The following is a 27024-nucleotide window of genomic DNA, read 5'->3' as shown; positions in this document are numbered from 1 at the left end:
AAATAGAGAATCAAAACTGGATGCAAAACCAGAAGAGAAGAGACGGGGAGAGGGAAGGAGGTGGAAGAAAGCCAAAAAACAAAATAAAATGTGGATACTGGCGATCTGAAATAAAAACAGAAAATGCTGGAAACACTCAAGCCATCAGGATGCATCTGTGCAAAGGAAAAAGGAGTTACTGTTTTCAGGTCAGCGATTACAGATAAACAGCTTTTCAGCTAGTGCAGATTCAAGGAAAAGGGGAGCAGAAAACGAGCAAGTCAATTGACTGGGGGCAGGAGTAATCAAATGAAACAAGTATCGAATCAAAAGATGAGTTTAGCAAAGGTGTGGATGGCTGCAACTAAATAGCAGAGAGCAAGGAAAAAGGCAGAAGAGCAAAGAAGAGCAGCAACAGGTAAATAAGAATGCATAATTGATTTACAGAGACACACTGGTAAATTTAAAAAAACCTCACCTGGTGGAAAATAAACAGTTCAACAAATTTGAGAGAAACTTATCCACAGTGCCACCTGAAGACAAAGACTGAGAATGGCAATTTAATAAGCAGCCAGTACCACCGAGCGCTAGGTGACCTGAAAAGTTAGGGCTGGCAATTTTAGCAAACAGTTCTTAGTTTAAAAGCATTTATATCAGGAACATTCAAGGCACTACAAAACCTTGACATGGTTGTGAAGGAATTTACAATACCTTCAATAGGTGCATTATCAGATAAAATTTAATACTGATCACGTGATATTTAGGACAGGTGAAAGAGTTTGGCTTCTAGTACTGGCTTAGAGGAGACGACAGCTAGACAGACAGGAAGACTTAGGAGAGAATTCCAGAGCTTTGGGACTAGGCGATTAAAGGCACACCAACCAATGATGGAGCAATTAAAATCTGGAATGCACAAGAGGCCAGAATTGGAATTTGAAAACAAGGATGCGAATTTTAAAGCTGGCATTGCTGGACCAGGAAATAATGTATGCCAGTGAGCACAAGGGTGATGTGTGAACAGGACTTGTTGCAAATTAGGGTACAGATAGGAGAGTTTTGGGTGAGCATAAGTTTTCATAAGATGGAAAAAGAGATGACAACTAGGAGCGCATTGCAGCAGTCAAGCCAAGAGGTAATAAGATTATGAACAAGGAGCTCAGCAACAGGAAGTGTGTCCAACATTGAATATCATACAAACACACTTTTTAAAAAAGTCATGTTTCCGGTGTACATTTTCCATCACATTTTAGGCATCACACAGCAGACACCAAATTTTTAAAGAAAAGTCATGCATTTATATTGTGCCTTTCATGACCTCAGGATATCCCAAAGTCAATGAAACATTTTTGAAGTGTAATCACTGAAGTAATGCAGGAAACACGGCAGCCAATTAGAGCACAATGAGCTCCCTGGAACAGCTATGTGATAGCAATCAGCATATCTGTTTTTAGTGATGTTGACTGAGGGAAAAATATTGGCCAGGAACCTGGGGAGAACTCCCTGCTCTTTTTTGCTATTGTGCCATGGGAATTTTTTTTACATCCACCTGAGAAGACAGATGAGGGCATTAGTTTATTATTTCATCCAAAATAGATGGCATCTTCTGGCAGTGCAGCACTCCCTCAGTACTGTACTGGAATGTCAGCCTTGATCTTTGTGCTCAAATATCTGGAGTGGAAATTGAACTTGCAACTTTCTGACTCAGGGGAGAGTGCTACCAACAGAGCCACAGCTGACACCATGAACATTCTACAGCAAACATAAAAAAAGTACTACATTTATATAGCACTTTTCATGCCCACCAGATGTCTCCAAAAGCCAATAAAGTACTTTTGAAGTGTAATCCCAATTGTGATTTCAGCAAAGTGGCAGCCAAATTGCACACAGCAAACTCCCACAAATTGCAATGTGATAACAACCAGTAATCTGTCCTTGTGATGTTGAATGAGGGATAAATATTGGCCAGGAGGCCAGGGAGAACACCCCTGCTCTCTTTGAGCGAGTGTCACAGGATCTTTTACATCCACCTGAAAGGGAAGACGGTTTGACATCTCATTTGAAAGACAGCATTTCTGACAGTGCAGCACTCCCTCAGTACTGCATTGGAGTGTCAACCTTGATCTTTGTGCTCAAGTCCTAGAGTGGGACCTTCTGAATCAGAGGGGAGAGTGCTACCAACTGAGCCATAGCTGACATAAGCAATTGGTTGGTTTATATTTTATATTTATGCAACAGTGACAAATTTCAACCAAAAGTTACTTGATGCACTGACCAAACAGTGAAATTTGCGATATAAACTTTAATTGAAAAGTGCTGAGGATTATGAGAACTAATCCAGAATGGTCATGCAATGGAAGTTCACAATCACAAACCAATAAAATCACTCAAGTGCTTGTCAAAAAAGAGACTTCAAACTTGCTTTCTCTGCTAAGCAGAGGACTTATTTTACAAGAAACTGATTAAACTGGTCAATATCACAGGCATTTATTAGCACATGATGCCTTCTGCAACTTTTTCTGTTGGAGGTGTAAGTGTAAAAAGGCTTGAATTCACTGTGGTTTTAATTCTTCTAACTTTTTCTGGGTAACTAATGCTGAAGCTAAACAGATTTAACAAAGTAGCAACCTACAGTGGTGCCTACAACTCCCAGAATCTCCCACGGGGGGGTCTGGGGGTGGGGTATAGTGGCAGGGTGAGGGGTAGCCAGGGGTTCCTTAAGGTTTCGGGGGCTGTTAGTGGAGGTTAGTTAGGGGTCCTGTAGTAGGGGTCAGTACAATAGTTAGCCATAAGCTAGAAGTGGTTTTAATTCTAACTTTTTTGGGTAACTAATGTTGTAAGACATTCAGAACCATCCGAAGTCAAGGATTTAAATTGCATTTTCAGATGGTTCACTGTGACAATGCCAATCAGAAGCTTGAACTTCCTGGGCAATTGCCGTGCAATCCATATCTGAGAACTTTCAGCAGGGGCTCCCCAACTGATCTTTGAGGTACCCCCAGGTACACTGACTCAGAGCTCGGAAGTTATGAGCCATGATCTCCTCAAAAACAATAGATTTTATAAGGTCAATTTTAAATACACAGCACTCATCTTAATTTCAGATGTTTGCAGATGACATGAAACTCAAAAATGTAGTAAACAAAGGGGTAGTAAACTTCAGGGGGACAGAGACAGATCGATGAAACTGGGCAGAATCATAGCAGATTAAACTTAACACAGAAGTACAAACATGATTCCTGCGCTTTTAGTAAGTTAAAATTGTGTGACTTTTCAATGACTTATCCATGTTGATAAAGAAATTGTCAGTGGGTCTTATCCAAAAGATCGGAGCAAGTAAATTCTCGACTACAGGCATGCAGCATCATTTTCAACGTTGTCTCCTCCACCAAGTGCTTATTTCTGCTCTGCTTTACCTTGCTTAAGGCACTCCAGCTCTGAAAAGAGCATCTGCCAAGTCCTTCATCTCCATAACAACAAAAATCTGCAACTAACACCAACAAATATACCTCCCCTCACACAGGCAAGCAAGAAAGAGGGACTGGGGAATCTGGAGAGGGGAAAGCGGGTGTCAGAAAACATTGGATAAGGTTGGAATTCTGTCCAAAGTCAGAAAAGTCTCATCTGTCTTTATAAATTTCCATGACTTTTCAATGACTTAGAAACATAGAAAATAGGAGGAGTAGGTCATTCAGCCTTTTGAGCCTGCTTCGCCATTCAATATGAACATGGCTGATCCTCTATCTCAATGCCATACTTGGATCTTTTTGGAAATTCCTGACGTCTCTAGGCCTGGAAAAGTCATTTACAAATTCCATGACATTTCCAGATTTTCCATAACCCGCAGGAACAATATAAATATAGAGACTTATTTTGGTAGGAAGAATGAGGGGAGCAAAAGAAACTAAATGATGAAATTCTAAAGGGGTGCACACACACAAATTTTTGAATGTGGTAGAACAAGTTGAAAAGACTGTTGAAAATGCAGCCAGTAGAGCCACAAAAAGGCCTTCTTTTGTGCCATAAATCTTTCTATGTTTATGATCCTTGACTTTATTAATAGAAGCATGGAGCACAAAAGCAAGCAAGTTATGCAAAACCTTTAAAAAAGTGGTCAGGCCTCGACTAGAGTAGTGTGTTCAATTCTGGGCAACTACACCTTAGGCAGGATGTCAAGGCCATAGAAAAGATGCAGAGGAGATTTACTCCAGTTGTATCAGGAATAAGTTTTACCATTCAGCAGTACCTTCCACCATGTGGCCCTTCCAAATCATCGTGGTGGCAGTGTTGCCCTTATCATCTAAGTATACTTGGATCCGTTCCCCTGCTCCTCTCGTACATTCCCCTCCTTAAAGCATCTCAACCTTGTTCAGCCCAAAGTCCACGTTTTCTACTGACTACCCAAGGACAATGCAGATTTTACTAAGATACTGTCACCTTTTTCCTCCCTCAATTTCTACAGCTTCTCATTCTTGGTGATTTCAATCTCCATTGCAACGTCTCTCTCTCTCTCACTTGAGTTCACTGCCCACCTGTCCTTCGTTAACCTTTCCCTCCATATTAACTCACAGCCACTCATTTGACCTTGCCATCCACATAGATTAACTCCTCCCACTGTATCAATCTCAGATAAAGTCACCTCTGATCACTTTCTTGGTATTCCACTCAACCTCCCTGTTGTTACTGCCCTGAAAAAAAATTCTCCCACAAGTTCTGTGCAACTGCATTTTGAGATTTCTAACTGTTTAGCTTTGGGCCCTCCATACGCAATGACATTTTTAAAAAATTTATTCTTTCATGGGGTATAGTTATCACTGGTAAGGCCAGCATTTGTTGCCCATCCTTAATTGCCCTTGAACTGAATGGCTTGCTGGGCTATTTCAGGGGGCAGTTAAGAGTCAATTACATTACTATGGATCTGGAGTCACATGTGAGTCACACCAGATAAGGATGGCAAGGTTCAAGGACATTAGTGAACCCAATGGGTTTTTACGACAATTGAGCATAGTTTCATAGGACAGAATTTTCTGCCTGTCGGGCGAGCAGGCCTGACCCAATCTCTGGCAGACGGGGAGCGATCCCCGCCGGAGAAGCGGGCCCTGCCGCCATTTTACGTGGGTGGGCCAATTAAGGCCTGCCCAGCGCGATGTCCGGCGGGAAGCGCTACGCACTTCCTGTGTAGGCAGGGGGGATTCCCCAAAAGCATACACATGAAAGAGCACACATCTCCCTGAGGCTAAGTGCTGCCTCAGGGAGATTGCTGACACTTTAAAAAAAAATTAAAAATAGAAAAAAAATTCCTTAACATGTCCCCCTCATGTGACAATGTCACATGAGATGGGATATGTTCATAATTTACATAATAAGTTTATTAAACTTTTTTAAACCCTACAAGAAACCTCATCCCGCCAATGGATGAGGTTTCATGTTTTTTCTATTGCCCACCAGGGCTCTTGGCCTACCCGCCAACTTTAAAGTTGGATGGGCAGATCCTTTAATTGTATAACTGATCCTGTCAAAGGCCTCAATTGGCCATTGACAGTCGGCGGGCCTGCAAGCTGATTTTGGTGCGGGCTCGCCTTCCTGAAAATTGAAATGGGCCGGGATGATGTCGGGGGTTCTCCCTGACGTCATCCCACGTCATTTTATGCGTCCACGAGCAGGCCCCGCCCCCTGCTCGCCGACGTCAAAATTCTGCCCATAGTCACAATTACTGAGAGCAGTTTTCAATTCCAGATTTTATTAATTGAATTTAAATTCTGGATTTGAACCAGTGTCCTCAGAGCATTAGCCTGGCCCTCTGGGTTACTAGTCCAGTGATGTTACTACAGTATCAATATCTCCTGACATTTCTGCAGCTACTGATCTGCTCAACCACATCCTCACCTCCACCTTTGATGACCTTCTATTACTTTCCTGACTGTTCCATATAATACAGCCCACTTCCACTTCTTTAAAGTCCAAAGGATGCAGACTTCATGGCAGTCAACTGGTTTAGCTATTTATCGCCAGGTTTGGCTGGGTTACATAAAGCACAATATAGCCCTGCCCTCCTCTGCCAAAACTGCTCTTTAAGCAGCTCTGGGAAGCATTTAAACCATGCCTCTAAACAGGCATCATGCAATATATTTTAAATAACAATGAACACATTGCATTCAGCTCAATGAAAAGATAGCTTTAAAATGTAGGATTCTGACTATGATCAACCTAAATTAATCCAAAGAAATTTTCAAAACTGCATTATCTGATTTGGGTAAACCAGTCAATAATAAAGTGCAACTTAATAAATCATGTGTATTTTTATTTTGTTGAAACCTTCACTAACTCCAAGCACCATCTGTTATCATCAAAACTATATGACAAGATATGCTATATAATTAATAGGTAAACAACAATCTAATTAAAATGGACAAATACCCCATGTTCTTGCCATTTGGGAGCTCTAATTACAGGCTAAATTTTAAGCTTGAATTAAATATTTAAGCTGGAAAATTAACTTTCCTTCTACAGCCTTGAATACATTAATACAAATATGTGAAGCCATTTCAATACAAGAGTTGCATGCCAGAGGAACTTCCCTATTGCACTGTTTTGTCCTGTGTTAATCATGTACTCAATTATTCACCAACAACTTGTTTAGAACTCATTCAAGTAGAAGAGATTAAATTTAAGGAGACACAGTTCTAGCCTTATGGATATGGCTATTACCTAGGTTAAACACTCACATTTTGGAATCACCACAAATGATGAAACCACATAACAGGAAATTACTTCAAAGCATTAGATAATTAAAATTTCTAATACTTTTTAAAATAAATGGTCTAAGTAAAACAGCAAAGAACTGAGGAGACAGCAATTGTCTTTATTAACTCAAATTGCTGTACATTGTAAAATAATTGTCTCATCAGAATCACATAAACTTAGCCATTTACTGTGAGCAAATACCAGTACAGTCAAACTCACTAAATTAATAACTGATAAAAGAATGAAATATTGTCAATAAAATTTTCTTCTATCTTTTTCCAGTGATAGCAGTCTCTGTTAAATGAAAAAAACATTTAAATGAATTGCAGATGTCTTGATTTATTTATTTAAAACTGTTAAGTTCCTTTTGGCAATCAATGCTTAAAATTATTTTATAAGTATTCTTATTTAACTGTTAAAACCATTTATTATCAATTCAGTGATTTTTCCAGGTATCCGAAAGTACATTTGATCTCATTTCAGTGCATTTCTAGGGCTTGGGTATTTTTGGCAATTATTGTGCCAAGCATTTTTGTTAGCGGTGAAAGCCACCTTATCAGGAGTTAATGCTCAGCTTTATGACACCCATAACTCACCCATGATTTAGTGGCACAAAAACCTTCAGCAACAAACTGGCAGACACTGAATAATGGAAATGGTACCTCTCAAGAAGATGACTGCCTTGTTGGCAAGGTGAGAATAAATGCAACAATGAGTGGGCTAAAAGTTTCCCAGATTCTCAAAGTGAAATCTCTGAACAGTTTTCTTAAAAAGTAATTGACAGACTATAGTGTAATTAAGCAAATGGCATAAATACACTTAGTTATCCATAGCAACTGTGTAATTATTTTTACAGTAATGTAATTAGAATGTAGTTTGCAGTCCATTAATAGCTTCTTGCCAAACTTGATACAACTGACAAAACTGAAGAGAATAGAATGGTTAAGTGAACAAAATTATTTGGCAAAATCATTGTTCAATTAATAGGTTTCTCTATATTTGCCTAAGAATTATCTTCTAGCTATCTCAGTTTTTGATTCTTTGTGCTAGGCCAAATGACTTAGTTCACAAATAAATTACAATATTAATGATAAAATTTATAACTGGAAAAAACTGAAGTGTATCCTATAAACTTTGCTCAGTGTATAGTTCTGTCATGTTTGAATAGCGACAAAGTAGGGGCAAAAATGCTTCATCCCTCAACCAACATCACCAAAGCAGTTTAACAACTCATGCTTCTGATTGTTCTGTGTGGGACCTCAATGTGAACTAATGCCTGCCATATTTGTTTACAAAACAACATTGGCTATTTTTCAAAAGTAATTAATTCAAGTATTGAGGATGTTAAAGGTGCTTTATAAATAAGCTATTGTTTCTACTGTTACAAGTGCAATGGCTTTGACACAAATACTGTCTTATCATATACTTACATAATTGCAGAATTCGAATTTAATAACAGGTAACATTACCTTAAATTTAACTCAAAATTCTAAAGTAGAAAAATCACATTTAAGTACAAGTAAAAAACTGAAGCATTATAGTATGGCTATGTTGGTAAGTAATCATTTGGTGGTACAGAACTTGAGTACTGATGAATAAAAGAGACATGCTGAAGCTTATTGTCTTGCATTCCACAGGACACTGCAAGAATACCAATATAAGGGGAAAACAGCAATTTATGCTGTATGTGAAGAGAGTGCTAATTGGTTGGCAAGTGGACTGATTGGTAGAGGTGTTGCCATGGAGAATGCACCAATGATGGTGATTGACAGTTAACTGCCAAGCATTGTTTGAAATTTAAACCAGGATGCTTGATCCTGATTGGTCAAGACATTTCCCTGAGGAATGATTCAGCGAATGGTTATCACTTATTTTGTTTAGCTGAAACAGGTGCAATGTGTGTACATGTTCTTCCTGTCTGCAAAGAACAGGGCCCTGTATATTAATTAATTAGCTTCCAGCATACGCAAATGTGCCACACTGCGAGCCTGACTGACAATCAAATTGGTTGTCAGTGTAATTCTTAGCCCACTGAGGATTGTTTAGCAAATACTGTCCAATCGTGGAATCACATTTAATGTTGGACACTGTGTTTTGAGTTATGCAAGCATGGGCTGGCTAGGTATGGTCTGTACCTTGACTTCGCCTCGGAATTTTCTTGACAAAGGCTCTTTATGTTCAGTGCCTTCCTGAATGAGCCTTCTCCATTTTGATCCATCACAAGCCAGGGTCTCCCATGAGCCGGTGGGGACGTTTGACCTCTTTAGGGAAGCCCTCAAAGCATCCCTGAAGCGTTTAAATGCCTCCAATTTAAAAATTCTGAACTATGTATTCAAATCCTTTCATAACCTTTGCCCCCTCTATTTCTGTAACCATCTCTATCCCTGCAACTCTGCAAAGATCTCCTTGACAACATCTGAGGACTAGTACTGAATTTGGGAGAGCTGTCCCACCAACTAGTCAAGCAACAATTTGACATAGTCATGCTCACACTATCACAGCCAACATTCATCCTCCTCTAGCACCATCCCTGGGTATGTCCTGTTCTGCCAGCAGACATACTCACGAAAGATGGGGCACAGCGGTATAGTCAGGTGGGAATGGCCCTGGGAGTCCTTAACATTGACTCCAGTTTCCATGAAGTCTCACGGTTTCAGATTAGGCATGGGCAAGGAAACTTCCTGCTAATTACCATATGCCATCTTGAACCAATACTTCTCCATGTTGAAAATTGTTTAGGAAGCAATAGAGCAGCAACAGCATAGAATGCACTCTGGCTGGGGGTTTTGAACACCTACCACAATCAGTGGCTGGGGGGTGTACAATCACTTAGCAAGTTGTGCAAGACAACTACAACACTGCAATTGCAGCAGGTGAAGAAGATGGGTGATATATGATACAAAAAATGAAATATTGATTGGGAAAGAAAGGTGCAATTAAGAGTAAGAGATAAGTAAGAGTTCATTAAAAGTGCTACCCCTTCTGGGTGAATCAGAGCCCCAAGACTTCCGTTTTTAAATTTGCATTTGCAGAGAGGCCACTTTGCTTTGTACCTGCTTCATGAAGGAGCCTTAAATCAGCATCCCAAGATATGAGAAACTAAAAGCAACTGAAGCCTAACTAAAGAGACATTCACCTAAAAGAGAACTTGAAGAATAAGTTGAAGAAGCTTCAGTACAGACTTGGAAGTTGAGGAAACCACCAGATGAACGGAAGTCCATTGCATGACCCCTGAAGAAACTGCTGCAGTTTTAAAGATTTTTAAAAAAAAGAAAACTTAAGGACCAGAGGATAATAAACAGCAGTATCAGCAAAATGCAACACAGGCCATGAGTGCAACCATTCTAAGAATTATGGAAATGCTGAAATCTGAGTTTTATAAGCACTCTAAACTCAAAGGGAAATAGCTCATTTTAAATAAGGAGAGCAGGTTTTTCTCTCAAACTAAAACAGAGACGCAACCAAGTTTCCAAGCCCACTGCAGCTCAGTGCAAAAAACACTCTGCACCTGCACTGATACATTTGCTGCAAAATAACCTGCAAATTTTTTTTCAAAGATCTGCCCAACAACAAGAACTCAGAAAAAACAGAGGGAAGTCAACTGTACCCTAGCAACTGCAGTCTGAGTAAAAAACGTTACTGCCTTAAAGTGGCAACATATTTAAAAAGGTAAATACAAGAAAAAAATGGCTATGGATAGCAAATTAGATTTTCCTGTTGAGAATTTAAACTAAACCAGTGCAAGGACATACCTGGAGTTCCAGCTAGAATCAGAGATTTAAAAAATAACCAGCGCAAGGACAAAATGAGAGTTAATTAACATTTTATTGTTTACTTAAATTCCAATTTCGGTGCAATAAATAATTCAAGGCATAGCAGAGTGCACATCTAGTACCACATGGGGTCTCCAGGGCGTTACCAATGTCCTGGTTAACTACATGAGCAAAAAGTGCCACCAAATGGGAAAAACGTGAGCGCCGTTTCTTGGAACTCGAGGAGCAGTAGGTGTCACTGAGGAGCATTCGCAAGGATGAGAGCTACGTAGATAGCATGTTTCAGAAGGTAAAAACAAAAACAGAATTACCTGGAAAAACTCAGCAGGTCTGGCAGCATCGGCGGAGAAGAAAAGAGTTGACGTTTCGAGTCCTCATGACCCTTCGACAGAACTTGAGTTCGAGTCCAAGGGACTTCTTCTTGGACTCGAACTCAAGTTCTGTCGAAGGGTCATGAGGACTCGAAACGTCAACTCTTTTCTTCTCCGCCGATGCTGCCAGACCTGCTGAGTTTTTCCAGGTAATTCTGTTTTTGTTTTTGTTTTGGATTTCCAGCATCCGCAGTTTTTTTGTTTTTATTTTTGTTTCAGAAGGTAGTCATCCCGCAGCTTATGAAAGAGCAGGCAGAGAGAACGGGGTGGCTGTCAGAGAGACGAGAAAGGCATGGCAGATAGTGCAGCAGACCCTCGATGACATCCCACTTTCTAACAGGTACTCTGTTCCAAGTACCAATGGGGGAAGAGGATTCCTCTGGAGGGAGCAGCAAGAGTCATGAACAGAGCACCATGGTTGGTGCAGTTGTGCAGGGAGGGAGGAGAAGAGAGGAGAGCAATAATGATAGGGGATTCTATAGTTAGGGGAATAGACAGGTGCTTCTGTAGTCACAGACACAATTCCAGGATGGTATGTTGCCTCTCTGCCGTGCAAGGTCACAGATATCACTGGGCAGCTTCAGAGCATTCTGGAAGGTGAGGGTGCACAGCCAGAGGTTGTGGTTCACACTGTACCAATGATAGAGGTAGAAAAAGGCATCCCTTTTTCCTGTGGGCTGAGTTTAGAGAGTTAGGAAAGAGATTAGCAAGCAGACTCTCGAATGTGGTAATATCCAGATTACTTCCAAGGCCAAGTGCTAGTGAGTATGGAAATAGGAGAATACACCAGATGAATGAGTGTCTGGAGATACGGTGCAGGAGGGAGGGCTTCAGATTTCTGGCGCATCGATACTGGTTCTGGGGAAGGTGGGATCTGTACAAGCCGAACGGTCTACACTTGACTAGGACTGGGACGAATGTCCTTGCAGGGAGATTCGCGAGTGTTGTTGGAGAGGGTTTAAACGAGATTGGCAGGGGGATGAGAACCCAAGGGCAGATTCAGAGCAGGAAGGAGAAGACAGACAATTAGCAGGTGACTCTGAAAGACAGAAGCAAAGGTGAAAAGGGTTACAGCACAGGAATTTGGCATGTTAAAGGATATTTATTTAAATGCAAGGAGTACAGCAAACAAAACCGATGAGCTGAGGGCACAGATAGACACAAGGCAGTGTGACAGCATGATATCACTGCTCCAACAGAAACTTGGCTTAAAGAGGGACAAAAATAGGAGCTCAACATCCCTGGAGAGAGGGTTTTCAGGCAGGATAGAGAGGGGGTTAAAAAAGTTGGGGGTGTAGCATTTTTGGTTAAAGAATCCATTACAGCCCACAACCATAGATATCATGTGGGGCCACCATTGACCAATAACTCAATTGTACAAACCAGAAGAACACTGCAACTATTACATATGTCAAAGGCTGGACATTCTGGAGCAAAAACCTTATCTCTCTGCCATCTAAATGGCACAGTTTGCTGATGACACAAAACTAGTTGGGAATGTGAGTTGTGAGGAAGATGCAGAAAGGCTTCAGGAGGATTTAGACAGGCTAAGTGAGTGGACAAGAACATGTCAGATGAAATATAATGTGGAAAAAATTGAAGTTACACACTTTAGTAGGAAAAACAGAAATGCAGAGTATTTCTTAAATAATGAGAGATTGGGAACTGTTGATGCTGGGTGTCCTTATTCATAAGTCACTGAAAGCTAACATGCAAGTAGGCAAGCCAATAGGAAGGGCAAATGGTTTACTGGTCTTTAATACAACAGAATTTGAGCACAGGGATAAAGTTGTCTTGTTGCAATTGTATGCAGCCTTGGTGAGACCACACCTGGAGTACTGTGGGGAGTTTTGGTCTCCTTACCCAAGGAAGGAAAAACTTGCCATAGAGGGAGTACAACGAAGGTTCACCAGGCTGATCCCTGGGATGGTAGGATTGTCCTATGAGGAGAGATCGAGGAGACTGGGTCTGTATTCTCTGGAGTTCAGAAGAATGAGAGGTGATCTCATTGAAACTTACAAAATCCTTACAGGGCTAGATGCAGGAAGGATGTTTCGACCGGCTGCGGTGTCTAGAACCAGGGTACACAGTCTCAGATTAAGAGGTAGGCCATATATATCACCAGATAACCCATTTTAGTGATGCAGTTAAGAGATAAATATTAGCCAGGAATCAGGTGGAGTTTCCTTGCTCCTCTGCAAAATAGTGGTAAGAGGTATTTTACATCCATCTGAGAGTGCAGACGAAGCCTCGGTTTAACTTCTTATCCAAAAGTCAGCACCTCCAATAGTGCAGCATTCCCTCAGTACTGTAGTGAAGTAACAGTCTAGATTATGTACTCAAGCGTTGGAAGGGGATTTAAAACCAAAACTTTCAGATTCGCGAGAGTGCAACCAACTGGGCCATGTAACTCGGATTGACTGATATAATGTACAAACTTAGTACATAGGTGAGATTATTAGATCAGTTATAACTTTTATACAATACAACATTTGAAAAACAATTCAAGTTCAAAATCTAAAAAACAATAGCAGTATAGTAAAAGATCACAGTCAGCTATGAGTAGACTTAATTTAGACGGTAATGTTTCACAAAGCATTTGAATGTGAAATAAAAGTCACATATTTCCCCTTAAAATGTAACATTATGACATCTGTATTAAAGAGAAAGCAAATATGCTGTTAAATACCATTGACAATTGAAAACTTCAGACCTCAAAAATAGTACATTTTTGCTATTTGGAATTGTTAGACAATTTTAACTTTACTGTTAGTTTGTATTAACTTTTTGTTAACATTAAAACAACGTATACAAGCAAAGCAAAAAGCTGATTTTCTAAATTTAAGCTACTAAATAAAGCATGCTATCCATTTTTCCTATTAAAAAGCAGCGAACCTGCATGTCAATGGATTTTTTGTTTACCAGAGATGACTGGAAAGCCATATGTTTTTTCTATTGTGCAAAGAAGAAATGACTTTCAGTCACTTGTGTTTCTGATTAGCAAAATGATTTATGCCACAATCACTAAAAAATGCCAGCAAGTGAATGAAAAAGCACACCAGATGTGCACATTGAAAAAAGCAGTAGTTGCTACATTGTAATCACAGCTACCTAACTCACTTAGTTTGTTATCCACGTAGTGTGTTTGGCACTCAAGTTTTCACTTTCTGCTTGGCTAAATAATGGAAAATAAATTATACATTTTAGACTTTTTGCCATGCGCAATTCAATAAATTGAGTGCAGTTTTGTCTTTAGACTTATCATCTAGGGGAGGCTGGCAAAGATCACAGGGATTAATTGCTTCAGAGGTGTGCAATGCAGGTTTTCTTTTCCCTGTGTACCCAGTAAAGAAGTAATGATTAATCACTGTTTAACTATTCTCTAAAGGGAATTGAGAGTTTGCCAAACCAGGCCATATTCTCATAATCCAAAAGTTACATTTAGATAAGCTGCAACCTGCAATGAGCAACATTCATTTGTAAATTAATTGAACAATGATTCTTAATCAATTTGTTGTATAACATTTCTTGCATATGTTCCAGTACAGGCTGCTTTCCCAACTGTACCACGTTATGCGGTTTTCAACCTTGTTCACCAAAGTAGTTCTGGTGGTCCAAAAAAGCTTCTTCTGTACAGTTTTTAATTTGCTTTTAACAATAGAAGTTCTCAGTCAATCATCTTCTTGCAAATGACATCTTGCAGCTTCAGGTTACTATCAGATCAGCCATGATCTTATTAAATGGCAGAGAAGGCTCAAGGAGCTGAATGGCCTACTCCTGCTCCTTGTTCATATGTTGTTCCCTCACCATCTGCCGAAGACTCAGCCTAGCAGCTATGGCCTGTAGGACTCGGCTAACTCGATCAGTAGTCGTGCTACCGAGCCACTTTTGGTCATGGATATTGAAGGCCCTCACCCAGAGTACATTCTGTGCCCTTGCCACCCTCAATGCTTCCTCCAAGCGGTGTTCAACATGGAGGAGTACTGATTCATCAGCTGAGGGGGGACATTAGGTGGTAACCAGCAGGTGGTTTCCTTTCCCATATTTGATCTGATGCCATGAGACTTCATGGGGTTCAGCTTTGATGTTGAGTATTCACAGGGCAAATCCCTCCCGACTCCACACCACTGTGCCGCCACCTCTGCTCGGTCTGTCCAGTCAGTGGGACAGGAGATACCCAGGAATGGTGATGGTGGTGTCCAGGATATTGTCTGTAAGGTATGATTCCGTGAGTATGACTGTCAGGCTGTTGCTTGACTAGTATGTGGGACAGCTCTCTCAATTTTGGCACAAGTCCCCAGATGTTAGTAAGGATGACTTTCCAGTGTCGACTGGGCTGGATACACTCTGTTAATTCTTTGCTTGTTTATCCTAGTTCCCAAAATTCACCAGCGAGCAACGGATCGAGCTGCCGTTTCTTATGTAGCTGCTTAGTTACATAGTAATATATCTCATCTGCACAGGACAAGTCGTGTGCTGCAGCATCAGTGTTGTCAGGAATGTTGTGAGACAGCAAAAGAAATTGACTTCAGGTTTGGAAACTGTACTAATGGCCATAACAGTATTTAGTAGCTCACAAAGTCAACTGCTGATCTATTTCAGATATCAGTATTATACATCTTGCTTCAGTTAAAATAATCTACCCTTACTGAACTCTCAATTTTGAAAAAGCTATAACAAAATGTAGTAAAACATAAATAAATAAGCAAATAATTTGTTCACAATCTTTATCTACTTGGTTTATTTACGTTATACTTTTAAAAGAAGCCGAATACTGTAATATACCTTGTAAACTGCAACATTTTATCAACTTTATAAACAATAATCTAAAACATTCAGTGATCTCATATTTGCAGACAAAATACTTAAGAGCAGGACATTTTCACTGTTAAATGAGATTATTAGGGAGAGTCTTTGAGTAGGCCGATGATGAGTTGATAGAGAATTGTGCACTGATGTTTTCCAAAAAATCTGGAACGCCTTTACTTAATGGTCATTTTTAAATCAGAAATATAGGTGATGCCTTGTTCAACAGGACAATGTCTGCTTCACCATTCTACCAATCCGGAGGTATCATGGATATTGAAGGCCCCCACCCAGCTACTTAAATATTGCCATTTAATTGAATTGGATCTCAATTATAACAGTCATTTTGAAAAGACAATTATATAGTAAAAATATAAACAATAACTTTATTTGACTAGTTTATAGGTGTTTCTACAGCATCCTGCAGTAGGTAACTACCAGTCCTTGAATTTTCAAAGACTCCCATCCTTTTCTTCCCCAACAAAAAAAAGTTCTCAAATCAGTAGCTGTACATTTTCAAAGTAAATATTCCCATCAATTAATTAGGAATACAAATACAAAAATAGAGAAGTGTTTGATTATATTAGGAGGGGGAGGGAAAAGAAAGTGGTACCAAATTCAAAATGGGATTTCCGATGGACTGGTACATGGAATGGTATGATGCTATTCAACAACAAGGGGAGTAATTTAAACTTATCACTCAGTGAAAAACATGCATTAAATGAACCGGTCATCCGTTTTACTCCTGGCATTATTTCCTTTTCTACTTAAGTCCTTAAGTATTGCTGTCCTTCACATCAAGACAGTATTTGACCAAGTGTGGCATCAAGGAGCCCTAGCAAAACTGGAGTTGATAGGAATCAGGGGAAAATTCTCCATTGGTTGGAGTCATGCCCAGCGCAAGGAAAATAGTTACGGTTGTTGGAAGTCAATCATTGTAGTTCCAGTACATGACTGCAGGAGTTCCTCGGGGTAGTGTCCTAGGCCCAACCATCTTCAGCTGCTTCATCTATGACCTTCCTTCCAACATAAGGTCAGAAGTGAGGATGCTCACGGATGATTGCGCAATGTAGAGCGCCATTCGTGATTCCTCAGATGCCCAAGCAATCCGTGTCGAAATGCAGCAAGACCTGGACAATATCGGGCTTGGGCTGATAGGTGGCAAGTAACATTCGTGCCACACAAGTGCTGGACAATGACCATCTCCCAATAAGAGAAAATCTAACCATCTCCCCTTGACATTTAAATGCCTTCCCATAGATAAGTTCCCCACTATCAACATCGTGGGGGTTACCATTGACTAGAAACTAAGCTGGGCTAGTCAATAAATGCTGTGGCTACAAGAGCAAGTCAGAGGTTAGGAAACTTGCGGCGAATAACTCATCTCCTGACTCCTCAAAGCCTGTCCACCATCTACAAGGCACAAGTCAGGAGCATGATGGATTACTCTCCTGGATGAGTGCAGCTCCAACAACACAAGAAGATTGACACCATCCAGGACAAAGCAGCCCACTTGAATAGCACCACATCCACAAACATTCACTCCCTCCACCACCGGCGAACAGTAGCAGCAATGTGTGCTATCTACACAATGCACTGCAGAAACTCCCAAGGTTCCTTAGATAGCACCTTCCATACCCATGACTGCTACTATCTAGAAGGACAAGGGCTGCAGATAAATGGGAACACCACCACCTGGAAGTTCCCCTCCAAGTCACTCACCTGGAAGTCACCAAGTCATTCTGACCTGGAAGTAGATCACCATTCCTTCACTGTCGCTGGGTCAAAATCCTGGAACTCCCTTCCTTACAGCACTGTGGGTGTAGCTAAACCACATGGACTGCAGTGGTTCAAGAAGGTAGCTCATCACCACTTTTCTCAAGGGCAATTAGGGGTGGGCAATAAATGCTGGCCTAGCCAGCGACACCCACATCCTGTAAATGAATTTAAAAAAGAGAATTTTTTTGCTGGAAGCTTTTCAACTTGCACTCATGAGGACAATTCACAAGAATACCAAATGTAAAGGGAACAACAAATTATACTGTATGAGAAGAGAGTGCTGGTGTGTGATGCTGATTTTGTTATGACATGGCAGGTGATATGTGCCAGGCGGACCAAATCCACAAGGGGAACTTGGCCACATTTCGTAATTTGTATTTAGTATGAAAAGATTTGTGCACTGAAGTCGGAAGTAATGAGTCCACTAACAACTTTAGAGATCTTAAAAATTAAATTAAAACATTCATTAACAAAAAAGAATTTAAACACATATTTAAAATTACAGTTACTTGGCATTATAACAAATCCCAAAATTCCTAATTAGCCTGACTCCTAACTACACGACCGCTTTAAACTGTTAGGAAATAGTGACACTTCAAGTAAGTTATATCTGTATTTTATGGGTGTTAGGAATGAGTTTTAAGCTTTAATATTTAAGTTTGATTTGTATTTCTGTATCAATGTGTTAAGAAAGGTCAAAGTGAGTTTTGGTTTCACTCTGAAAAGGTGCCTACATTTCTAATGAGTTTTACGGCTCCTATTGAGAAATTAAGCAAACAAGAATAGAAGAATTGGGATGTTGCCCAGCAACAGAGGTCCAGCGAGGCAGCGCCCTCCCACAGACACACACAGATAAGCTAAAGAAACAGCAGTTTTAAGTTCAGTTTGAAGCCAGGACCCCAGAGAGACTAGACACTGGGAGGGAGCTGCAGGTTTCCTAAAAAAAACCAAAAGGGCCCAAGGAGTGAGACAGAAACCGGGGAAAATCCCAAGCAAACCTTATAGTCAAAGGACGGACAGGAACCTGGAAAAGGTCCTGTTAAGTGAAGTTAAGAGAGTGTGTGTGTGTGTGTGTGTGTGTGTGTGTGTGTGTGTGTGTGTGTGGGGGGGGGCAGAGAGAAAGGCTCCACGCTTAAGATTTAAAGAGGCAAAAGCTGCAGAAAGCAGATTTAAAGTGAGAACAGCTTGCAAGAGGTAAGAAGGTCCAAAGAGGCAACTGAAGGTCTGTAACTCATGGGCACGTGAAGCAGTGGTACTGTCGATGGCTGAGTCAGAAGAGAGTGTGCATAGAAGACAGTTGAATGCACATGATGACCCGGGAAGAGGAAACTCAGAAGGAGAGTTTGAAACCCTGGAAGTGAGCCCTTGCAGAAGGCATCGGAGAGAATGCGTCAGTTTGGGAGAAGGTTCCAAAGCGAGTTCTTGGAGAGTAGAGATTGGAAACCCTCATTGAAGGATAGAGTTCAGTGACACTGGTCCGCGTGACAAGCATCTGGGGGAGTTGAGGAGAGACCCATAGCATTTGATTGAGGTGACATCTGTCACTTGGTTTCAGAGTGTGGTGTGTCTGACCACAGGGTGCCTATTAGTACATGGACTGTGTACTTATTGTGGATATTAGAGTATAAGATAGCTATTGTAACTTGCATTATCCTTACAAATCTGTACATTTCTGTAAAAGTATAATTATGGGTGAAGGAGTATTGTACTATAGTTCAACTTTTCTTGTTTAATAAATGTTTTATTCTTTCATTAAAAGTTCATCAGCTGGCTTCTGCGACTCTATTCAGTCACCCCTCTCCACCTATCTAAACAAATAAAAGTTAGGATCTATCAGCTGGGTTTCAGCCTAGGATCAGGCTTGTTCAGTGGTAACCTCAGCTGGGGATCGTAGCTTTTAAATTTAAATGGCAATCCATCAAGTTTACCACAGCACCCACTTGACAATGGAATTCCAAAGGCTTTTAACACAACTTAAGTTACTGGAGCAGCACTTCAAGATTTTACATGGCCACCCCAACAGAGCCTTCCATCTTTCTTTATATACGTTTCTCTCTCTTTAATGTGTAAAATCCCACTGTTCTACATGTCTTTGGAAATGTATTTTTTCTGTAAAAATCTTTCATGTTGTCAATATGATTCTTGTCTTTTTGGGAAAAATAAACGTAATAATTCTGCCCTATTTATCTTGTTGGCTGCAAACATCCTACCAGCCCTTTGAAAATCAAACAACTACCCACTTATCTTAAAATGCAAATTTCATTCACACCTTATTTATTGATCCTCATTAGCATTTCAAATACCCTTTTTACACCTAACCCTTTTGATAATTTCCACCTTGCAGTCTATCTGACTCTATTTCTAATAAATCACTCACACAGACCGAACGATCCACACTCACACCCAGGAGCCTATAGTAATATTGCGAAAAATATGATAGTTTCATGACAGTATGTAAGCTGTACCTCCCAAGGACTGGCCGATTGTATCAAACAATATGTCCTTTCTGCTATTCACAATAAGCAAGGTACAGGCCATACCCAAGCAGCCCGTGCTTGCAAAACTCAAAACACAGTGTTCAACATTAGATGTGATTCCACAATTGAACAACATTTGCTAAGTAATCCTCAGTGTGCTGAGAATTATATTGATGACCAATTTAAGGTTAGCAGTCGGGCTTGCTGTGTGGCACATGTGTGCCCACTGCAAGCTACATATATTAATACACAGGCCCTGTTCTTTGTCGATAAAAAGAACATGTACATATATTTTGCCTGCTTCGGCTAAATGAAATAAAGTGACAGCCATTCGCTGGTTCAAACCTCAGGAACGCCTTGACCAGTGTCAAGCTGCCTGGTTTAAATTTCACATAATTCTTGGCAGTTGACTGTCACAAACTGGTGCATTCTCATGGCAACGCCTCTACCAATCATAGTCCACTTGCCAACCAATCAGTACTCTCTTCTCATACAGTATAAATTGTTGTTCTCTTTACATTTCGTATTCTTGTGAATTGTCCTGATGAGTCCAAAATAAAAATCTGGGGCAAAAAAACTCACTTTTCTCGGCAGTACTCAAGTTCTGCATGATCAAACAACTATTTGATGTCCTTAAGCTTAAAAAAAAAGCAATAATTCTCCCAGAAGCCATAAACAACCTTGCTTGTGACACTGATGAAAAAACAAAACAGAAGCTAGGTGATTCTTAGGACTCAAAACCACAGTTTGGAAACCTTTCAATATATTCAAGTCATTGGGCAAATGAAATTCAGTGAACCTGGCGGGTAAGTGACTGTTAATTCTGTGGATCATTTCTAAAGATGTTAAAAACATTGACCACATCATGTAATGCTCACTTATCCAGGGTAGCAACATACATGCGGCATTCATATTTGTGGGTACCATTTTGCTTATGATACATGCTAATTTGATACAAGTAACATGCCCAAAGTGAAAATTATTCAACAAAATATTTCAGTATCAATAGTCTTCATCTTACAAAACAACAATCCAATGGCATGCAAATAAATATACTCACCAATCTGTAGATTAATCTTTACTCCAAATGTGTTCCCCGGTGCCCAATTTAAACCTGATAACTCAGCCAGTCAGCATCTATAAGAGAAAATAAATAAATTAGGAAACCAAATATGTTGTCAAATAGTTAAAGGTGTGAAGTTGGCCTGTAGACTTCCTATGCTAACAATCTGATAATGATCAGCAGCACTGCACACAATTTTACTTTACCATTACAAATTATTTGAAGATGTAAAAGGACAATCCAAGAAGGAGGCTATATTCTGACTGACAGACATAAAATAATTCCTTCTTTCAGACACACCACTAAACAAATAGTTATAAACATCAGCACTGTGCCATCATACAGGAATATACATGACAGTATGTAAAGCAGCAACAGATGCTCTATTGACAGAATTTCACAATAACTTTAATAAACCACTGCTTAATTTTTAATTTGGGCCATTTCAGGAGGAAGAATGGAAACCTTAAAACAAAAAGTGTCAAACTTGAAGGCTTTTACTTCTCCCCAATCCTCATTATAATTTACTTCACATTGTGATATGACCAGGTAAGGAGGGGTAAACCAACTCCTCACTTTTCGCACTCACTGGTTGGTTCTAACAGGGGATTGAATTTAAAAAGGATGTGATATTGCCAATTCAGTATTTACCTGACTGTGTAGTCTTGTAAGAAATGAGCCAGACAGATATTCTTGAGTTAAACATGTAAGGAGCTAGTTTTATTGCTAAAATTCATCCAGATACAAACATTAAAAATGTTAAAATTACACGCTACTTCCCACTAATGCACGCAAACACACACTTCCCAAGCAAGCAAAAAAAGCATTTAAGTATCGAATGCTAAATTTGATCAAGTTAAAATGCATATTAAAAGGTAAAGCCAATAAAGATTCACTGATTGTGTCTGGATTCTGGTTCTTCACTGAAGAGTTATTTTTCAGTCATGGCTGGCAGATCCCTTTTCTTCTGGAATCATCATTGTAGAAAATCCAACAGCTTTTCAGGAGAGTCTCTGTCTGCTGCAGGAATGTACACATTTTTCTCAGCAAAACAGGGTGCTAACTTAGATGTAATGTTGGAAAGAGCAAGGGAGGGACACTCCTGCTCCATGTGGCAGTCTGTGTGTCCTCTGCTTAGATCTTAATTCCAGCATCCATACAAAAGTTCATATCACATGACCTTTCTCCATATTGGTTGTATGTTCCATTTATTGCCCATCCCTTGTTGCCCTTGAGGTGGTGGTGGTGAGGTGCCTTCTTGAATCACTGCAGTCCATGTGGTGTAGATTCACCCACAGTGCTGTTAGGCAGGGAGTTCCAGGATTTTGACCCGGCGACAGTAAAAGAACAGCGATATATTTCCAAATCAGGATGGCGAGTGATTTGGAGGGGAAGTTCCAGGAGATAGTGTTCCCATCTATCTGCTGTTCTTGTCCTCCTTGGTGATAGTGATCATGGGTTTGGAAGGTGCTGTCTAAGGAACCTTGGTGAATTCCTGCAGTGCACCTTGTAGATGGTACACACTGCTGCCACTGTGCATCGGTGGTGGAGGGAATGAATGTTTGTGGATGTGGTGCCAATCAAGTGGACTGCTTTGTCCTGGATGGTGTTCAGCTTCTTCAGTGTTGTGAGAGCTGCACTCATCCAGGCAAGTGGGGAGCATTCCATCACACTCCTGGCTTGTGCCTTATAGATGGTGGACAGGCTTTGGGGAGTCAGGAAGGGAGTTACTCATCGCACAATTCCTAGCACTTGACCTGCTCTTGTAGCCACAGTATTTATATGGCTAGTCCAGTTCAGTTTCTGGTCAATGGTAACCCCCAGGATGTTGATAGTGGGGGATTCAGTGATGGTAATGCCATTGAACATCAAGGGGCGATGGTTGGATTCTCTCTTGTTGGAGATGACAATGGCCTGACACTTGTGTGACGCAAATGTTACTTGACAGATTTTTTTTTTTGCAAAAATATACTTTATTCATAAATCTTCAAAAACATTTCGAAACATTTCAAATCACCATTACAAAAATACAAACAGGTTCAACTTTTACAACATGAAACAAGGTGTATCAGAAAAATCAATGAATATTTCAATCATTGGCAGACATACATTTTAATCTGTACAGCCTGAGGGGCTCTTTACAATTCCCAGCCTCCCAGTGCACTGTGGCAGAAAGGTCTTAAGCAGCAACCCTTCCCCATTGCGCCTTTGCGGCAGCTGCCCCAAGCTTAACTGTGTCCCTCAGCACGTAATCCTGGACCTTGGAAAGTGCCAGTCTGCAACACTCGGTCGGGGACAACTCTTTGCGCTGGAAAACCAACAAGTTTCGGGCAGACCAAAGAGCGTCTTTCACCGAGTTGATGATCCTCCAGCTGCAGTTGATGTTTGTCTCGGTGTGTGTCCCTGGGAACAGCCCGTGGAGCACAGAGTCCTCTGTCACAGAACTGCTCGGGATGAACCTCGACAGCAACCACTGCATCTCTCTCCAGACCTTCTTTGCAAAGACACAATCTACAAGGAGGTGAACAACGGTCTCTTCCCCACCACAGCCACCTCGAGGGCAACGTGCAGAGGGGGTGAGACTCCTGGCGTGTAGGAAGGATCTTACAGGGAGGGCCTTTCTCACCACCAGCCAAGCTACATTTTGGTGTTTGTTGGAAAGTTCTGGTGATGAGGCATTCTGCCAAATGACTTTGTCAGTCTGCTCAGGGAACCATCCCACAGGATCCACCCTCTCCTTTTCCCTCAGGGCCTTTAAGACGTTACGTGCCGACCACTGCCTGACGGACTTGTGTTTCTCTGCATAAATTTTCTCACGAGGGACAGGTGGTACGGCACAGTCCAACTACTTGGAGCATTCTGCGGCAGCGTGGCCAGACCCATCCTTCGCAATACCGGGGACAGGTAGAACCTCAGCATGTAGTGACACTTGGTGTTTGCGTACTGAGGGTCTACACACCGCTTGATGCAGCCGCACACAAAGGTGGCCATCAGTATGAGGACGATGTTGGGCACGTTTTTTCCCCCTTTATCTAGAGGCTTGTACATAGTGTCCCTGCGGACACGATCCATTTTCGACCTCCAGATAAAGGGGAAGATGGCTCGGGTGATCGCCACTACACAGGAGTGTGGAATGGGCCAGACCTGCGCCACGTACAGCAACAGCGAGAGTGCCTCACACCTGATGACCAGGTTCTTACCCGCAATGGAGAGGGAGTGTCGCTCCCACAAGCCCAGTTTCCTTTTCACCATAGACACTCGCTCCTTCCAGTTTCTAACACGTGCCCTGGTCCCTCCTAACCATATCCCCAGCACCTTCAGGCCATCAGCCCTGACAGTGAAGGGGACAAAGGATCGGTCAGCCGAGTTCCCAAAGAACATGGCCTCGCTCTTCCCACGATTTACCTTGGCTCCCGAGGCCAGTTCGAAACGGTCGCAAATGTGGATAAGTCTGTGCACCGACAGCGGATCCGAGCAGAAGACGGCGACATCGTCCATGTACAGGGAGACTTTGATCTGAGTGCCTCCACTACCTGGGCTCATCACTCCTCTTATGCCCGGATCCTTCCTGATGGACTCAGCAAAGGGTTCTATGCAACACACGAAAAGAACAGGCGAGAGAGGGCAGCCCTGCCTGACTCCAGATTTAATAGGAAAGCTATCTGATTCCCACCCATTGATTGAGACTGCACTACTGATGTTAGTGTAGAGCAGTTGGATCCAATTGCGAATTCCCTCCCCAAACCCCATTTTGGAGAGCACATCCACCACAAAGGTGTGCGATATTCTGTCAAAGGCCTTCTCTTGATCCAGGCTGATGAGGCAGGTATCCACACCCCTGTCCTGTACATAGGCAATCGTATCCCTGAGCAGCACGAGGCTGTCAGAGATCATCCTGCCCGGCATAGTGCAGGTCTGGTCAGGGTGGATCACCAATTCCAGAGCGGATTTGACCCGATTGGCGATGACCTTGGACAGAATTTTATAGTCCACATTCAACAGTGAAATGGGTCGCCAATTTCTAATTTCCTCCCTTTCCCCCTTGTGCTTGTAGATGAGGGTGATAATGCCTTTCCTCATGGATTCTGACATACTGCCAGCCAGGAGCATACTCTCGTACACTTCTAGCAGGTCTGGGCCGATCCAGTCCCAGAGCCAAATACAACTCCGCAGGCAAGCCATCGCTTCCGGGAGTTTTACTCTTCTCGAAGGACTCAAGGGCCTCAGTCAGGAGTTAGCGCTTTGTCCAGACTCTCCCATGTACTGTCATCTAAGACCTCCGTGATAGAGGACAGGAAGGACTGGGAGGCCGTGCTGTCTGTGGGCTTCACGTCATATAATCCGGCATAGAAGGATTTGCTAATCCTCAAAATGTCAGATTGCAATGACTTTACTGAGCCGTCTTCTTCCTTCAGGCTGCTGATCACAGAGCTCTCTCTGTGTGCCTTTTGGAAGAAGAAACGTGAGCACGTCTCATCCTGCTCCACGGAGTGGACTCTGGAACGGAAGATGATCTTGGAGGCCTCCGAGGCAAAGAGCGAGGCTTGCTGGCTCTTCACCTCTTGGAGTTCCTCCTTGATATCGACCCCCATCGACCGCAGCCAAAGCAGATTCTGCATGTTTTCCTGGAGTCGGGACATTTCCCTCTGTTCCTTTCTAGCTTTCTGGGTGCCTTTGAGGACGAAAAACCTTGACAGATGATCAGCCCAAGCCTGGATATTTTCCAGGTCTTGATACATTTGGACATGGACTGCTTCAGTATCTGAGGAGTCGCATGTCTTTATAGCTAAGGTGATTATTTTTTTTTTTAAATGTCTCCAGCCATTATCTCTAATTTGATGAGATAGGGAGGAGCTGTTCATACCTCCAGGGGTGTCATTGTCTCTGTTGGGCCTCTATAGACTTTACATCTCTGTGGAAAGAAATAGGACTTCACAGGTGCAAATTAGCAGCTACTTCAAGTCAGTGTCCTTTGTTTAGCAAGTATCTTTTTATTCAAAATAGTTCCACATTTTACTCCCATCTGTTACATTCTTGCCCACTTAATGAGCCTATACCCCTTTCTAGCCTCTTTGCATACGCCGTAGAGTTTAATTTCTGCACTTATTTCAGGGTACGAAGTGTTATTGATATAGATTGTAAATAGTTGCGGCCCAAGCACTGATCTTTATGGCTGGTTAAAGGCTGCTAACCTGAAAATGACCCTTTTATTCCTACTCTCCTTTTCCATCAATCAACCAATCCTCAATCCACACTAATATATTACCCCCAATCCCATGAGCACTATTCGATACCACTCGAACAGACTGGACAAAACAATTACTAGATTTAAATTTAGATTTTAATCTGTTTTTATCTACCCATAGTTCCTTCAGTCCAATGCGAGACAAAGTCCAACTCTCTTAATCAGAACAGATCTGATGTTGACATGAAAGCAGAGGCCATCGAATCATAGAACGGCTACAACATAGGCAGCCATGCCGGCACTCTGGGAGAGCAACTTGACCAGTAATCACTCACTTGCTGGATCCCTGTAGCCCTGCAAATTTTCTCTTCAGCTGCTTATCCAATTCTCTTTTGAAAGCCTGATTGAAATTGCCTCCAACAGATTTTCAGGCAGTGCATTTCAGATCCTAACCACTGACTGCATAAAAAAAGTTTTTCCGCATGTCGCTTCTGGTTCTTTTGCCAATCAGTTTAAATTGCAGCCCTTTGGTTCTTGCCATTTCTGCCAATGGGAACAATTTCTCTATTTGCAAAAGTAAAATACTGTAGATGCTGGAATTCTTCAGGGGTAGATGGTGGTGCAGTGCTGTCACTGGACTAGTAGCCAGAGGCTTGGGCTAATGGTCTGGGGCCAGGGTTCAAACCCCACCACAGCAAGTGGTAAAATCTGAATTCAATTTCAATCTGGAACTGTAAAGTCGTCTTAGTAATGTTGACCATGAAATTCTCGATTGTCATAAAAACCCATCTGGTTCACTGATATCCTTTAGGGAAGGAAATCTTACCTGGTCTGGTCTTCATGTGACTCC

The 27024-nt window shown here is 41.5% G+C and overlaps 1 protein-coding gene across 8 annotated transcripts in view; it reads right to left on the bottom strand.

Moving 5' to 3' along the window:
- The window catches only part of tbc1d5 (TBC1 domain family, member 5), a 554754-nt gene that overhangs the window by 455097 nt on the left and 72633 nt on the right, over positions 1-27024 (bottom strand). For 7 of the 8 annotated variants that reach the window (XM_041183651.1, XM_041183652.1, XM_041183650.1 and 4 more), the window contains one exon: positions 20987-21063. The gene's annotated coding sequence lies outside the window, so the exon portion shown is untranslated. Of the gene's footprint in view, positions 1-17392; positions 17534-20986; positions 21064-27024 lie in introns of those variants that run through there. The other variant, XM_041183657.1, reaches the window with a different exon arrangement.

This window comes from Carcharodon carcharias, chromosome 3 (assembly GCF_017639515.1).
Source record: "Carcharodon carcharias isolate sCarCar2 chromosome 3, sCarCar2.pri, whole genome shotgun sequence".
Taxonomy (NCBI): Eukaryota; Metazoa; Chordata; class Chondrichthyes; order Lamniformes; family Lamnidae; genus Carcharodon; species Carcharodon carcharias.
The sequence above is the reverse complement of the archived record's forward strand: the minus strand, read 5'-3'. Positions and strand labels throughout refer to the sequence as shown.